Source organism: Phascolarctos cinereus, unplaced genomic scaffold (assembly GCF_003287225.1).
Source record: "Phascolarctos cinereus isolate Bilbo 61053 unplaced genomic scaffold, phaCin_HiC Scaffold_4;HRSCAF=312, whole genome shotgun sequence".
NCBI classification, from domain to species: domain Eukaryota; kingdom Metazoa; phylum Chordata; class Mammalia; order Diprotodontia; family Phascolarctidae; genus Phascolarctos; species Phascolarctos cinereus.
The window spans coordinates 190,793,116-190,810,913 of NW_027555847.1; the positions used below are offsets into that span (position 1 = coordinate 190,793,116).

A 17,798-nucleotide genomic window follows, 5' to 3' on the forward strand; every position below is an offset into this window, starting at 1 on the left:
AAAGTCAATGGACTTGCAGACTTCCCTATTGCTGTTGTCCTCAGACACTCATTTACCTAAGACTCCAAAAGGAATCTGGGAAATAGAACTGGATAGCCACCACAAATAAGGATGGCAACCCAGCTCTGAACCAGGAAGAACTGTTGAATAGGAAAAGCTCTATCTCTCCAATCTCCTGCCTAGAAGGTGACAAATCCCAGAGCTGACACCTTAGGGAAGTCAAAAGGAGAGGCTTCTGTCAATTCTAGGCTGCAATTGTGCAGTAAAGAATTCTTCATGAATTTGCATGTCATTCTTATGCAAGGGCCATGCTAATCTTCTCGGTATGGTGCCAATCTTAGTATATGTGCTGCTGAAGCAACAACAACAATCTGCAATTGGGAAAGAGGACAATCGAATCCTAAAATTCCTGCTGAAAAGTGTATTATAATGCATTTGTAAATCATTGTAAAACTCCTGTGGAAAGAACACAGTAAAACCTATCTAAGAGGGTATCAATGTGGTTGAGAACACAGTTTCCCACTAAAGACTGAGCTGGAGGAAGCCCAGAAAATCAACTAGTAGAGATTCCATGTTTTGTGAAGAACCATCAGTGCAGGGTCTGAGGAACCTCCTTTGCCACTCTGGTAGTAGCTGAGCCTGGTAGCTGAGAGCTTGCACAGTAACTGAGACACCTGCTAATCTCAGCTCATCAGAGGAACTCTTGTCTGGTAGAGATGCCATGATTTGAAAGGAGCCAGACTCACTGAACAGCAGAGCAAGTCATCCATCACTAATGATACTCCCTACAGTAATCTTTTTGAGTGAAAACAGGGAGGCAATTGAGATCTTATAGTTCAGGAGTTGTGAGCTGCCTTAGCTACATAGGTTCTCTGTATGTATGCTCCACTACCATTGTACTGTAAGATTGTGCCCACTCTTCCACTTACAGCATCTAGATGTATTTGTGGAAGAGTCTGCTCAATTTTGTGGGGGGAGAGGAGAATGGAAGGGAGATGCATTGTTAACTGCTGTCCTTCTTATACCAGTTGAGTGAATGCCTTTATCAAGAGCTAATTGAGTCTTTTGTCTGATTGTTAATGATAAGCACACTGCTGGGGGGAGTGAGCTGAGAAGGGATATGACATATAAGTAGCAATACACACATATATTATATTTACGTAGTGAAAATATTTTAAATTTCTTTAATAGTTAAAAGTAGGATGAGATGATGTACATATCATTAATCACTATTTTTTTTAATTAAATACCTTCTATGTGTCAGGTACTATGCTAAATGCTTGAGTATCATTGCTACTACTTTTTAAAAAGAGGGCTCTTTACACTTTAAAATGAGTAATAATGCCAGCGTGTCATACTTTATATGCTACTTCTTAATGTTCTAGTCTCTGTTTGGTAGTTCTTGATGTCAGTGAAAAAATGTGGGATGATTTATTTTTAAATGGAAAAATAAGATGGCTAATTTTTCCATAGGGATCATTTTAACATCTTTACCTTGCCATTCTAAAGGTTATAAATTTTTTTTTTTTGTGAGGCAATTGGGGTTAGGTGACTTGCCCAGAGTCACACAGCTAGTAAGTGTTATGTGTCTGAGGCCAAATTTGAACTCAGGTCCTCTTCACTCCAGGGCCAGTGCTCTATCCACTGCGAGGTTATCATTTTTTAATAAAAATACTTTCACTTATTTAAGAAAGTCTATATCCGAATGCATGAGCAATTGGTGGAAGGTATAAAGAGGCTAATTTAGGCTGATGTCAGGAAAAATTTCTTAACGATGAGAGTGTCCCAAAATGAAGTAGGCCAGTAGGGGAGGTAGCAGATTTCCCCTCTTTAGAGGTTCTCAAAGCAGAGACTAGATGATCATTTGTCAGGTATGTTATAATGGGGATTATTTTGGGTTTAGGTTAGATTCTATGTTTGCTATGGTCTCTTCAAAAACCTAAAATTCTATGGTTTTGTGATATGTGGTTATGTGTGTCATGACTAGAATTTCTCTCCTGTGCCTTTCAGTTCTCATAGCCACTTCCTTCCCAGAACCCTTGCAGGTTGCAGGAATGGATGTGTCAGCTCTGTCTTTAGTTGTTGTGTATGGCATACTTTTTGGCTTGCCTAAGAAGAGGGATGTATCTTATGCATTCCAACCTTTTTTTTAAATACAAGTTTTAAGTAATAATTGGACTGTCATAGATAAGTATATTTCCTGTTATAGATGCTGTCTTTCTTACTTAATTCAATAACAAAAATTAGTCCCAGGTAGCAATAACATTTAAATGTCAAAATATTTCTTGCTTTCTTATTTTCCAATATTTGACTCTGCAGTTATCACAGTGGCAAATGTTGAATTTGCCCGAAAGGGGAAAGGAAAATGTCTTTCCTCTCTTTTTAATGGTTAATAATTTTGAGTTTAATGAATAATAACAAAAAATAAGGTCAATTTTAAAAACATGCACATGGGCATTTTCCACTTAATTTTTCCAGTTTAGTGGAAACTAAAACTCCCATATGGCTTTATTATTGTTGAACCACACTAAGCCAGTGATTAAACTCCTATTTATTCTTATTTTGGAATGCTACTTCAGAAATTGATGAGCAAATATTTACATTAAAACTATAATACAATCCCACTGGAATCCCTTGTCCCTTAGTTAAAATGATCCTGTTACTTTTTCCTTTAACTAACAAGTGTTAGTAATATATTCACTATTTTTGTAGGAAATACAAATGAATTTATAAAAATGAAAATAAAACTATTACTAAGGGAAGATTGGTTAGAGACCCAACTAAGTGAAGTCATCCTGAGAGCATTTAAAGATAAAAAGGACAGTGGATAGAAAAAAATGAAAAAGATCTGTAAAGATTTTTATAACAAATTTTTTTTCTTTCACCACAAAGAACAGTACAACTGTCATGCTTATACTCTAACATCACATTCCTGGATATTTTATAAAAGAGGTAGAAATCACACTAAAGATGGGAAAAGCAGCTGAATTAGACAAAATATAGACAGAGGAGATCCATACTAGAGGTCACATAGTTTTGAGGGCTTTTAGAGATCATTTAACGAGATACATGAATGAAAGAAAGATTGCAGAGGTGTGGAAAAAAAATCTTTCAGATCTCAATACCAAAAAAAGTGACAGAGAACAACAGCGCAGTGGAAAGCACAATATTTGGAGTCAAAGGACTTATGTGCAAATGTTGCTTGTACTACTTATTTGTGTGACATCTGGTAAACCATTTATACTTTCTTGTTCTGTTTCCTAATCTGTAAAATAAAGTGTTTGGACCATATAACCTCTCAGGTCTCTTTCGTCTATAAATCTGTAACCTTACATTTTATAATCTTTAATTTATCATCACAGCCATTTTTTACAATGTATCTATGTGTTGGATAAATATAGAATAGAGTATATTTTAGAATATGTTCATTGTTGTTGTCAGACTACATGCTATCATTCTTCTTGAGCACTAGAGTGGACTCAAGTTTTTAGAGTGGTAGCTTTCCATAGCCTTAACGGCATATATGATTTGTTCATCTTGCATAGTCAACATGACAAGGATCTGTGTGATGTTGTGGGAATGCTATTTACCACATATCACATGCCTTATAGAACTTAATAGATAATTCTTAGAGATATGTGTAAGGCTCAGAAAGGTTTTTGATGTTTACTAGCTGTGTGACCTAAAACAAATCACTCAACCTCCCTGGGCCTCAGTATCTTCATCTGCAAAATAAGGGAAATTGGACTAGATGTCTTCTGAATTCCTTTCCAATGTGATCTAGCCCTATGCTCTTATTGATCCTCTATGTTTACCTAGCTAGTGAATGTCAGAGGTAAGATGTGATCTCAGGCCTTTCTGGCACCAAGTACAGCACACTAGCCACTTGGTCAAGATGTCTCTTGTGTACAACAGCATTATGAAATTCAGAAGTTTCTTGGTATTCTTGTCTCTTTTTGGCTCTTAAAAAGAAATGTTTTAATTTAATCTATCTCTTCTATGTTCTTTGTCTATCGTGGAAAAAAAAGTAAAGTAACTTTTGAAAGCATTATATAATTTAAAATATTCCTATTTATGAGCCGAGAGTGAGTAAAATCAAAGGAATATGGGTGTGCTAAGTGACTCAGTCAATCTTATTATTATTATTCTTTGTATTCCTCTAGTTATTTTTACTTGGGGTAGTTCTACCTCCCCCTCAATGTAGTTTAATTTTGGCAAAACACCTATTTAGTTTTTGCTTATTGACTTACAGGATACACATGTTTTCATGGAAAAATATGAGTTCGGGACACCTACCCCAGCCAAGTATTTATCACAGTTTATCATGACAAATTCTCTAAATTCTTTATTTAAACTCATCTGTTTATTCTCTTGCGTCTTCAGTGCTGTATAATTTAAAAAATATTGATGGTTTTCATTTGTTCTACCACTTCAATTTCCTGTTATGCTTCTTCCCCTGAATTCTTCCATATAACAAAGAAAAATAGTTAAGCAAGTGATGACAAAGCAACCACATTTTGTCTTTTTTTTATTCCATTTTTCAACTAACAAGTATGGATTTTCTTTCCCTCTTCCAATTTAAAAAGAAAAAAAATCCTTTGTCACAAGTATACATAGTCAAGCAAAACAAATACATTGTCCATGACTAAAAACATATGTCTTGTTCTGCTTCTTTAATTCATCTCTCCTCTGTCAGGAGATGTGTAGCATGCTTGATCATTAGTTCTTTGGAATCATGATTGGTCATTGCATTGGTCAGGGATCTTATGTCTAACAATGTTGTTTGTCCATACAATGTTGTAGTTATTGTATGCATTGCTCTGCTGGCTCCACAGTGCAACCATATCCTACCTCTTGAAAGAAAGGATGAAATGTGTTTCATCATTTGTTCTCTGAGACCAAGGTTGGTCATGGAAATTAATTTAAGTTTAACTTCCTTATAACTTTTTTTTTCATTTATTCTGGTTTAGTCACCATCTATCTTAATCTCTTGGTTCTACTTTTCCTTTGTTCCTCATCTGTTCATACAAAGTCTTCTCATGTTTTTCTGAATTCCTTATGTTGTTTCTTGCAATTTACCAACATCCTATTATATTCCCTACAAACAACACTCCATTCATTGTTGCCAGTGCTGGAATGTACTTGTTTTTCACCTCCTTATGTGGCTACTCCTTCCAATGAATTTTCAGGTCACAGCTCGTGAGCACTTTTTCATCTTATGTGATTCTTAGCCACATTGCCCCATAAGTCATCAATGACATCATCTTGGCATTGTGGATAGAACACTAGACATGGAGTCAAGAAAACATGAGTTCAAATCCAACCTCAGATACTTCACCCTATAACATAATTTTTGTTCTCTTCTATAGAGTAGGCAGCTAGATGACACAGAGTCAGGAAGACGAGTTAAAATCCAGCCTTAGATACTTACTAGCTGTGTGACTCAGGACAAGTCACTTAACCTCTATTTACCTCAGTTTTCTCATCTGTAAAATGGGGATGATAATAGCTCCTACTTCCCAGAGTTGTGGGGAATCGCAAAGTGCTTAGCTTAGTGCCTGGCACATAATAAGTGCTATGCAAAAGTTTGCTAGTATTATAGCTATTATTAATGTGGATTCTAGTACATAGATGTGCATAGGGATTACCTATGGTTTTTGTTTGTTTGTTTGTTTGTTTGTGTGGAGAAGCCCTGAGGGTGGAAGCTTCCACTACTTGTATAGTTTGGCACTTTCTCTTCAACTTATGGTCTAAGAAAGTTGCCTAGAGCATTGAGAGGTTAAATGACTTCTCTAGGATCATATAGTCAGTATGTGTCAGAAAAAAGACTTGAACTGAGATCTTCTTGTCCCCAGGCTGGTTCTGGTCACTATGCCACACTGCCATTCATCCATATATACTGTATCTACCTGTTTTGTTTTACTTACACACTGCCATTCATCCATACATAGTGTATCTACCTGTTTTGTTTTACTTACAGATTGCCTCCCTTCTTAGAATCTGAGCTCTCTGAGGACAGGGATTAGTTCTGCCTTTCTTTGTATCCCCAGAATTTAGCATGACACCTACCACATAATAATCACATAACAAATGCTCGACTGACTATTTGTGCCACCCTGGACAAGTCACTTAAATTTCCCCAGGCTTCATATCTTCATCTGTAAAAAATAAAATAATTTATCAATTGTATGATAAATTGTTTCTTTCGATCTTCACACCTATCCTGAGAGGTATATATATATATATATATATATATATATATATATATATTATATATATGTATGTATATAGGGTTGTGTGAGGATTAAAAGGAATAATATGTGCTTTACAGATGTGGAATCATGATGTCAATGGTAGCTGTTACTAAATTGGAAGATCTCCCTAGCACATTGGAGGTCTTCCTCTAGATTTTTCACAATTTTGTACTTACCAGTGTAATACTTGAGCTTGCCATCTCCTATCCCTTACTACTGTAAAGGCCCATTTTTTTCTAATCATACATTCTCTGGATGTATTTTCCACATTATTTCTTGCATGAAAGCCATTATTGAAAAATTGCTCTAGCCTACTCACATCTACCTTATGTCCCTCCATTGTACTCTGCAATTTAATTTCTTAGAGCTTTTGATGTCCATGACTTTGCAGCTATGTAGTTGCTGCAGAGGAATTTTGGTATCCCCAAATGGGTTTTTATTTCAGGAACAATTTGGGATCATTGAAAGCACTGTGTGATTTTTCTAACACAGGCAAATTTTCTTTCTTCTTATTCAGTTTTGGATCTAGATTAACAATGGTCCATCTGCAATGCCTGTCCAAGATGTATGTATTAACAGATTAACCCAATAGACTGCCCATCCACCTCCATGCCTTAGTTGGGACAATAGGCATTCTTTACCCATTTGTTTTTCCCAGTGAGCATTGTTAGGCTGCAGTTGTGGCTCCCATTGAAGAGACTCTGAAGTATTCAAGGAGCTGAAAGCAGTCAGCATAATGTCTGACTAAGCAAATGATGGTCTAAGGAAATGGAAATTAGGCAGTATTATTTCTCCCTGACACTCGTGCTGCATTGTGGCCAAGAGGATTTAATGCACTATCTGAAAGAATCTTGCCAACCTAGAAACTTAATTGAGTCCAAATTTTTGATCAGTCTTATTAATTTGTGGAAATCATGCATTTATTTTCCTTTTAAAATTAGATTTAAAAATTCTGAATGCAATAAATGCCTCCAAAATAGTATTTCCATTGATGTGCGTGTATTATATATACATGTATTTATACACACACATATATATATATACACATGTGTGTATACACATATATATATATTAGAACAGAAGAAAATATTCTATACGGATCTGCAAATTTCTGTTATGTACAGCTTTCAAAAATATTTCCTATAAAAAGCCCAATGATTGTCAGTGCTTTCAGGAAGGCCAATCTCTTAATGGAGTAGGATATGTATTGTTAATCATTTATAGAGTAAATTGTCTTTTTATGTGTGTCACTGAAGAATATTTATCAGGAGCTCACTGTAAACTGTCCTCTGGAGTAGGCACTATGGAACTTCACAAGGGCTAGAAGCCAATCTATGCCATCACAAAGGTTATAGGCGAATTAATAAAAGAAGTTAAATATGCATAAAGCAGGCATAAATCTACACAAGAAGAGTTATACAAAACAAGTAAAAATTAATAGAGCTGAGGAGCCAAGTAGTAAATACTGAGGAGAAGAAGAAAAGACAGAATAATGGGAACTGGGTGGAATTAGTGAGGGGTGGCTTATCAAAACACTCAACTATAATGTGACTTCAGTTTGGCATATATATAGTGGCAAAATATCTTTGCTGATTTTCAGTATTAGGTATTTTAATATCTTTTGTCATAAAAGGTTAATTCAGCTACATGACCTAATCAGACATGACTGAAGGTATTGATCATTCCTAAGAGATCTGAGAGTACGCTCTGGGTCACTGCTATTCTGTCTTAAGGAGTTTCTGTGGTGGAGTTATCTTAGAGTTTGACCTTTCTAGTTCTAAGGCCACTTGAATGAGATTGCTATCAGGATGGTTGGGACCAATATGCAGGTCACACACACATCTCTTTTCCCTTGTGAGATTGGTGTGTTCAATTGCCAAATCTTATTAATGGTTCTTTTGATGTTTGGCAAAATTTAGGAGGAGTATTTTACTTTATTATTTTTAATTTCCACTGTAAAAAATGTCTCCGTATACTTTGTAATAGCAAGTGATTGGGAAAGTTGTCTAGATAGCTGCCTAGAAGTATATAGGTGGTACAGTAGAAAGAGGGCTGGGCCTAGAGCCAGGAAGACCTAAGTTCTGAATGCAGGGTCAGACACACTTCTTAGATGTGTGATCCTGGGCAAGTCACTTAACCTCTGTCTGCCTTAGTTTTCTCAAATATAAAATGGGAATCATAATAGACCTATCTCACAGAGTTGTAAAGATCAAATGAGATAATATTTGTAAAGCACTTAGTGGCATATAATAGGTGCTTAATAAATGCTTGTTTCTTTTCCTTCCTCTTTGTTTTATTATGCTATTTGCAATTACTTGTGTATAAGAAGATGAAATGGCTGTGCACATTGTGAATTATGAGGTAGTTTGAGAAAACTGAGAAAATTTAAAAGAGAAAGATTGTCTGTAAAATTAATTATACTTGATAATTATCAGTCCTAGCTATGTAATGTAAGCATTTCAAAGAACTGCTTCCAACAAAGACCAGTTTTGCATAAATCAATTCAATCGATTAAGTTTTTGATGGACTAGTCAGAGTGCTTAAACTCCTGTCTGGTATAAAACTCACTTCATATATGTGCTTCATGTACTTTAGATGTAAATAATGCTGTTTTTTTTTTTGTCAAGCTACCAATAGAAGTCTGTAAGAGATATACTAATCTTTTAGACTTTAGAGGGGGAATGTCTTTATCTGTGGCCCCCCTTTCCCCAGCTACTCCATCCTTGACTCCTACCTACACGATTATTCTCTAAAATAATCCTACACAATTAACCCTTCAAAATCAATTTAAATTTTGCAATTAGTTGGTTTGGCATTAGCAGGCAGGAATAATCTATTCCCTTCAGGGCTATGTGGATCTGTCCTTAACAATCCACAATTATATTTGATAGCTGGGGAGCTGCTTTGAATACCATCTGAAAATTCTGTTACCTGACTTGATCTTTTGAAAATCTAGTGACTCCAATTTGTTGAGCCCACTTAAAGTGACAAAAGATAGGTGTTTTCAAATTCCCTAACACTATTCTATCATGGTACACTTTTAAGCACCTAAAATGGGAGAAAAAAACCCCCAGCACTACAAAACTAATATGGTCAAAAGTTATTAACTTACTCAACCTGTTTGTCATATGATTGCACTAGAAATTAAAAGGTCTGCAAAATAAAATATTGTTAAATAACATATATCAACAAAACTCCTTCTGACATGGTCATAACTGTACTTTAGGATATCATTTTAGGAGCAAAGTGGAGGATTGATGGGCAAGGCTAGTCACTGGCCATGTTATTTTTACCCTATGTAATATATACAGCAATGAGAAAAAGATGAAAGTGTCCCAAAGCAAATCATTTGGGGGCAATCAATTAGCCTGCCTCAAGTCTTTGTGCTCTTTAATGCATCCTCCATATAGCTTACAAAGTGATATTTCCAAAGTGCAATTCTGATGATGCATTTCACTTGTTCAGAAAGTTTCAGTGGCTCCCTATTGCTTCCAGTGTCGAATGCCAACTCCTTTGTTTGACATTTAAATCTCTTCACTACTTGATTCCAGGTTTCTAGGGTTATTAAATATCATTCTCCTTTAGTCATTCTATGGTCCAGCCAAACAGGCCTTCCTTTTGTTCCTCACTAACCCAGCTCCCATCTCTGGGCTTTCATAGAATGTGTCACCCATTCCTGAAATGTATTGTCCCCTCATCTCTGCCTCTTATAATCCTTAGCATCCTTCCAAGCCCAGTTTAAGTATGACCTAAAAAAGACGTCTCTTCTGGTCTCTCTAGCCCAAGATTACATTTGCTTTGCATATATTTTGTACATGCCTTTCTTTCTTTATATTGATTTTTTCCGGTAGAATTAGATTCCTTGTGAACAGAGACTTTAATTTGTCTTTGTATAGTCTCAGCATCTGCATAATAAATACTTGTCAATTGCATGACACATAATTTTTACTCAAAATGTCAATTAAGCTAAAATAAAAGCTCCTTTGACATTTGGTATGAGGTATTATACTATGTCTCATTGCTGGGCCTGGACTTTGGAAGACTTCAGTTCAAATTTGAGCTCAGAAATTTACTAGCTCTGTGATCCTAGGAGTCACTTAACCTCTGTCTGCCTAGGTTCCTTGTTTATGAGAATGATAACAGCAACTACCTCTCAGATTTTTGTGAGGATAAAATAATACTTGTAAATAACTTAGTACAGTGCCTCGCACATCTTAAGTGCCTAATAAATGTTTGTTCCTTCCCCCCTCCCCAATTTTTAGTTCTACTTCCTCTGCTTTTTTATAACAAGAAAACACTTTTGTATGTGGAAATACTTAAACAACAATTCAATTCTAAAATCATTTAGTGACCACCTACTATAATCCTGGGGCAGCTAGGTGGCAAAGTGATTAAAGTTCTAGACTTGGATTCAGGAAGAGTCATCTTCCTGACTTCAAATCTGGCCTCAGACATTTACTAGCTATGTGATCCTGGGCAAGTCACTTAACCCTACTTGCTTCAGTTTCCTCATCTGTAAAAAGAACTGGAGAAGGAAATGGCAAATCTTTGCTAAGAAACTCCCAAATGGGGTCACAAACAGTCAGACACAACTGAAAACAACTAAACAACAATAAAAGAAGAGTAACATAAGAACAGTTTAGAAAGATGGGTGAGAAGTAGATGGTAAAGGGCTTTAAAGTAACAGACAGGGGAGTTTCTGTTTTATCCTAGAGACGAGATGGAATAACTGAATCTTCTTAAGGAAGAATGAGACATGATCTAACCTGTGCTTTGGGAAAGTGAATTTTTGCAGTAAAGATGGAAGGGAGAGGGAAGAAACTTTGGGAGAAGAGATTAGTAATGAAAGCTTTTAAAATAATACAGGCAAGATATGATGAAAGCTTGAACTATGGTGGTATCAGTATGACTGAGAGGATCCCTGTAGTTTTTGGAGTAAAGGATAACAGCCCTCTGACATTGTTTTCTGAACGGATGGTTGATTATAGAGACTGGCCCAGAGAGGTGCAGCAACATGGGGAGGTACTTCACAGAAGGTATCTAAGGTCATGTTGTATAATCCTGAGATACAGTTTTATGTCCTCATTCAAGAGTCATGACATCCACGGCCACAGTTCATAAAACTGAGGCAAATATGAAGAATTACTGTACTCCTGCAAAAGATGGTGCTCAACTTAAATTGGTTCAGCAAAACTTTTTAAAATTAAATTTTGTTTTTCAATCAGTACAAATTTTCCTCTCCTTCCTCCTCCAATTGAGAACAACAATAAAAACTTCTGTCATAAACTTGTATAGTCAAGCAAAACAAATCTCTGCATTAGCCATGTCTGAAAATATTTCTTTCAGACTTGACTTGCTTGACTATAAAAGTACACACACACACACACACACACACACACAGATTTGTTTTGCTTTATCTATCTATCCATCTATAACTACCTCTCTATCTATCTAATCTATTCATCTAAATATCTTTACCTGCTGAATCTCTCAATTCTCTAATGATGAATTAGACTCAGTCTTCTGGAGTTATAGTTGGTTGATATACTGATTAAAGTTTCTAAGTCTTCTAAAATTGTTTGTTTTTACAATATTGTTATCATTGCAGAAATTGTTCTCCTGGTTCTGTTCATTTCACTCTGTCAATTCATATAAGTCTTCCCAGTTTTCTCTGAAACCATCCTCTTTATCATTTCTCACAGCACAATTGTATCTACTATGTTTATACACCATAACTTGTTGAGCCATCCCCCAGTTGATGGATGTTGCCTATTTCCCTTTTTCCCATCTCAAAAAGAGCTATAAATATTTTTGTACATCATTAGGGTTTGTTTTTTCTTAGGACTAATCCCTTCCTTAATATAGCCTCTCTCTAATTTCCCATTCTCCCTTCTCTCTTTTGCTTCCTAGCTCCCTATTGAGTGAAATGTATTTGTAAAGCTCTCTCTCTCTCTCTCTCTCTCTCTCTCTCTCTCTCTCTCTCTCTCTCTCTCTCTCTCTCTCTGTGTGTGTGTGTGTGTACTCTTCTCTCCTTTGACCAGTAAAGAATGCTAAAGCTAGCAAGAAATTGATTTTACTGGCTTATGATGGCAGCAGATCTTAGTAAGAAACATGCAAAATGCGTTCAAAGAAACATGTGCTATGCATTTAAAAATAAGTAAGGAATATATTTGGAAAATATAAGCACTTAAAAGTTTGGAACTTGTTTGCATTGGCTTTTTTTATTTCTGGAAGGAGATAATAACATAAGCTATATCTTAGTGGTAATTGATCATTTTACTAGGTATGCGCAAGCATGCTCCACCAGGAGATAGGAAGCTTCCACAGTTGCTGAAGTATTGTGGATGAATACCTTGCCAGGATCCTTTCTGCACGAGACAAGTTTGAGAACAAACTCCTCAAGGGGATTCTAGCACTAGCAGGTGTCAAGAAGTCCTAAACTATATCTTACCATCTACACAGAGACTCACAAGCTGAGTATTTTTATTGCACACTGTTAAACACATTGAAGGACACTGAGACTAGAATGAAAATATCATTGGAGTCAACATGTGTACAATTCCACTAGAAGTGATGCCACTTGCTTTACACCATACTTACTGATGTTTCAATGAGAGCCATACCTATCTATGTACTTATATCATGGAGGCTCAGAGATTTAGAAAATGGACTCATGGCCAGTAAATCTCTCAGCTGAGAGGGAGACTAAAGAAAGCCAGTAATAGATGAGCTCTGATTGAAGCAAATAATAACACTAAGACTGAGTTCATCATCATAAAGGAGAACAAATTCTGTAAAGAAAACTTCATGTTAAAGATATAAACACATTAAGAGAAAGTTGCTCCATATATAGTGACTAAGTAACTGGGAAACTTGTCTGATTATAAAACCAACCCAGAGATGATTGGGGAACCTGTAAATATGATTCACCACAACCAACTATTGTCCATAGGAAAGTTAGCTAGAAAGTGACATTTTGAGTGAAGAAGATGTGGTGGATTCTAACACCCTTGCCTTAGGTGAATCCTAGTTCATGTAAGGAGAGAAGACTAAACAGAAAGGCAACACTTCCTTGGCTTGAAATTCAGTTTAGAGACTAATAGGTTGCAGCAATAATTTGTGGAGCCTAGAAATTCTGATAGCTGGCCTGGACCTTCAACAAGTTCAGTTGTAGGAATGCAGCTTTAGATATCTAACACAGATGATGATCAGCCCATATCAACAACTAGTTCAAGTATAGGGTCAGAAAGGTCAGTAGGTCTCAGGAGACCTAGGTCTATTTGACCTGATGCCTGGGCTAATCTACAGTGTTATAGATTAACCTGGATAAGTGACTACACATGGGGCCAAATGACAGACTAATGTTTATCCATGTAATATGTGCCTCAAATGGAATTACATATTATTTGCTTATGTACTAGTGTTTTTGCATGTGTGTATGCGTGTGTGTATGTGTGTGTGAGAGAGAAAGAGCAAAAGAGAGAATAAAGAGAGAGAGACACACACAGAGAAAAAGAGAGAAAAAGAGTAAGAAGGCAGGAGACAGGGAGGAGAGAGAAAGAGATAGATACAGAGAGAAAAAGAGAGAAAGAGAGAGAAAGCAGAAGATAGAGAGGAGAGAGAGAAACATATATAGATATGGTTGTATGTGCCTAATACATATTATGTATAAAAACATTAAAACCATATTGAATTGAAAGGTTACAGTCAAGAAAAATACACTTTAGGCTGGCTGTCCAGGAGGAACAAATATTCTCTCTCTCTCTCTCTCTCTCTCTCTCTCTCTCTCTCTCTCTCTCTCACCCTGTATCTCTCCTTCTGTCTCCTCCTCTTTCTCTTCCCCTCTTTCTCACTTTTCTTGACTGTAACCTCTCAATTCAATGCAATTTAAATTTTCTTTATATATAATATATATTGCACACACACACACACACACACACACACTCACACATATATAAATATCTCTCTCCCTGTCTCTCAAAAAGTTGGTGACCATCCAAGTCCTGGGTTATTGTGACTTAGTGACAGTGCCTTAGGAAGAGATTTGGAAAGAGTTTTTGCCTTTAAAGAAATAAAAGACTCTCAGTGGGAATCAAGGTAAGGTAGGGGTTAATTCCTCCCTTCCCCATAGAAGACAGAGAGCATATAAATGGAAATCATTCCCTCTACTAGCAAGAGAAACCATTGAAACTATATATAAATCATCATCATCATTATCGTTTCTGGGACCATTATTGTTATTAAACCTAGATTTCTTCACATGTGGGATCCTTATTACACATGAGTACCCCTTTTACATGTGTGGGTATATTTTATCCAGGACCCAGCCCAAGTATTGTTACAGGTCAACCTACTTGGCCAGAAAGGGCACTTTTCCTGTTCGGATGCTAACTGGATTATTGCCTACTTAGGTAGGCATGGGAGAAGGCACAGTTAAGAGGTTGTGGGGCAGGGCTTGAATGATGAGAAAGTCTTGACGTCCATGCCCTCCTGATTAAGAATGCAGTTTTACAAAAGACCCCAAAGAACATTTTACAGTCTTTGAAAGTTATTGTACAAAGAAATAACTAGCAATTTTTCTACCTGGGAGGGGTCATCAGGTTAGTCAATAAATCTTTATTGTGTTTTCCATGTGTCCGGCACTGTGCTAAGTACTGGGGATACCAAAAGAGTCAAAAGACAGTCCCTGCCCTAAAGGAGCTCCAAAAAATTGGAAAGTCAACATACAAACAAATATGTACAGGCTGAACAGGAAATAATTAGGAGAGGGAAGGCACTGAAATTGAAAGGGGTTGGGGAAGGCTTCCTATAGAAGAAGGTATTTTAGTTGTGACTTAAACGAAGCCAAGGGAAGCCAGTAGACAGAAATGAGGAGGGAGAGTATTCCAGATTTGAAGGATAACCAGAGAAAATTCCTGGAGCCAAGAGATGGAATGTTTTGTTCACAAAATGTCAAGGAGGCCAGTGTCACTAGATCAAAGGGTACATAGTGGGTAGTAAAGTGTAAGAAGACTAGATAGGTAGGAGAAGGCTAAGTTATGAAGGGTTTAGAATGTTAAACAGGATCTTATATTTCATTCTGAAGGTGATAAGGAACCACTAGAGTTTATTAAGTGAAGGGGGCAGGGTTCACCTTTTTGGACCTGTACTTTAGGAAAACTACTTTGGTGGCTAACTGAAGGATGGATTGGATTGGGGAGAGATGAGGCAGGCAGAGCTACCAGGAAGTTATTGTAATAGTCTAGGCATGAGTTGATGAGGACCTGCACCAGAGTAGTAGCAGTATTCAAGAGATGTTGTGAAGGTGAAATCAACAGGCCCTGGCAACAGATTGGATATGGGAGGTGAAAGATAGTAAAGGATGTCAAGGATAGTAAAAGAGTCAAGGATGACACCTAAGTTGTTAGCCTGAGGGACTAGAAAGATGATTTTGCCATCTACAATAATAAGGAAGGAAAGGGTGGGTATTGGGGAAAAGACAATGAGTTTGCTTTTGGACATATTAAGTTTAAGATACCTACTGGACATACAATTTGAGATATCTGAAAGGCAGTTAGTGATGCAAGACTGAAGGTCAGCAGAGAAGTTAGGGCAGGATGGGTGGATTTGAGAATTGTCAGTATAAAGAAGGTACTTAAATCAATGGGAGCTGAGATCACCAAGTGAAGGATAGTATAAAGGGAGAAGAGAAGAGGGCCTAGGACAGAACTCTGGGACAACTATGGTTAGAAGGCATGATCTGGATGAGGATCTAGCAAAGTAGTCAGAGAAAGTGTGGTCATATAAGAAGAGAACTAGGAGAGAGTGGTGTTCCCTAAACCTAGAGACAAGAGATTATCAAAGAGAAGAGGGGATAAACAGTGTTAAAGAGTACAGAGGAATGAAAAAGAATGAGGATTGAGAAAAGGCCATTGGACTTGGCAATTAAGAGGTTATTGGTAATTTTGGAGAGATCAGTTTCAGTGGAATGATAAAGTTGGAAGATAGATTGTAAGAAGTGAATTAATGGAGAGAAAGTGGAAGCATCTATTGCAGCTAACCTTTCAAAAGGATTTAGCTACACAGGGCAGAGGAGATATAAAATGATAGTGGGGATGAAGGATGGAAGTATCAGGTGAGGGGTGGGGTACAGGCTTACTTGGGATGTGACTACTAGGTAGGACAACTTGAGGTTTCTCTGCTACTGAAGAACCAGTTGCTTGGCAGAGGGGATTGTATCTAAGATCTCTTGATTGCTCTGGGTAGTGGCTACTACCAGGAATAAGATCAGGGAAAAAAGATTTGGGTTTAGAGGACAATGCTGTCAGTGTCCGGGGCAAACCCCAGATGACCCCTTCCCTAGTTACCACCCTGTACAGGTATTCTAAGAAGGCCCAATACAGTCATATTAGAGTATAATTCTGTTCTTCCACTGAAGGTTTTTCTTCAGATGAGGTAGCTGGCTTTTTTATTTTAGCTGTCCCTACCAAAACAGTAACAGCTATTAATCAGTGCATTTTTGACATTATCTGGCACCATAGAATAAATTGCAAAAAGAAAAGCTGAATTTCATATCCCTGAGAAGTGGGTGTATTAAATGTCATAGATTTTGGATGATTCATTTAAATTAAAATGGTTAAAGGCATGCTAACGGAATTCAAAAGAAACTTGGCAGGGAGCTCCCAATGCAGTATTTGAGAAGACTAGATCTTAGCAGATTTTATTAAAAAGTAGTTACTCCCACCTACTTCCCTTCCTCGTGCCATCTAATAGTTGCCTCCAGAAACACCTGGTGGCAGTGATACCAGAAGCTGCTGTCTTCAGGGAGTTCAGATAAGTTCATAGACTAAGAGCTAGAAGGGACCTCAGAGATCATCAAGTCCAGCTCATTAATTTAACAGATTAGGAAACTGAGGTCCAGAGATATTAAGTGACTTGCCCAAAGGGTCCCAAAGCTAGAAAGTGTCAGGCAAGATTTGAGCTTAGGTTTTCTCACTTGGTTTCAGGTAAAGGCTAGATGGCAAAAGACAGTTCCTACCCTCAAGGAGCTCAAAAACTAATGGGGAAGACAATATACAAACAAATAGATACAGGATGACTAGGAAATATTTGGCACTGGAATTAACAGGGACTGAGGAAGATTTCTTATAAAAGATATTTTAATTGGGACTTGAAGGAAGCCAGTTGTCAGAGATGAGGAGGGAGAGTATTTCAGGCATTAAGGATAGTCAGAGGAAAGGAGCCAAGAGATAGACTATCTCCTTCATGGAATGTCAAGGAGGCCAGGATCACTGGTTCCTTGTACACAGGGACTATCTTGCCTCAAGCCTTAGGGAGATATCTAAGACTTTTCTGCAACATGTTAGACAGCTTGTGATCCATGTTAGAAGTGGTATTCAAGCTCTTGTTTTCCTGACTATAAGACACCATACTAGCACTTAACTTTTTAGAGGGTTAGAACCTATGACTTTATTAGTCCCTGTACTGATACAAACTGTAAACTTGTCTGGAACTTAAAGTCATAAAGAGGCACTGAGGCATTAGGTGACCTACCCATGGTCACAT

At 37.1% G+C, this 17,798-nt stretch overlaps 1 non-coding gene across 1 annotated transcript; it reads right to left on the reverse strand.

Moving 5' to 3' along the window:
- Nucleotides 1-258: 258 nt before the first annotated feature.
- On the reverse strand, nt 259-361 carry LOC144457254 (U6 spliceosomal RNA). Its single transcript, XR_013486579.1, has one exon. It is a non-coding gene; the product is annotated as a U6 spliceosomal RNA (small nuclear RNA).
- Nucleotides 362-17,798: the final 17,437 nt, after the last annotated feature.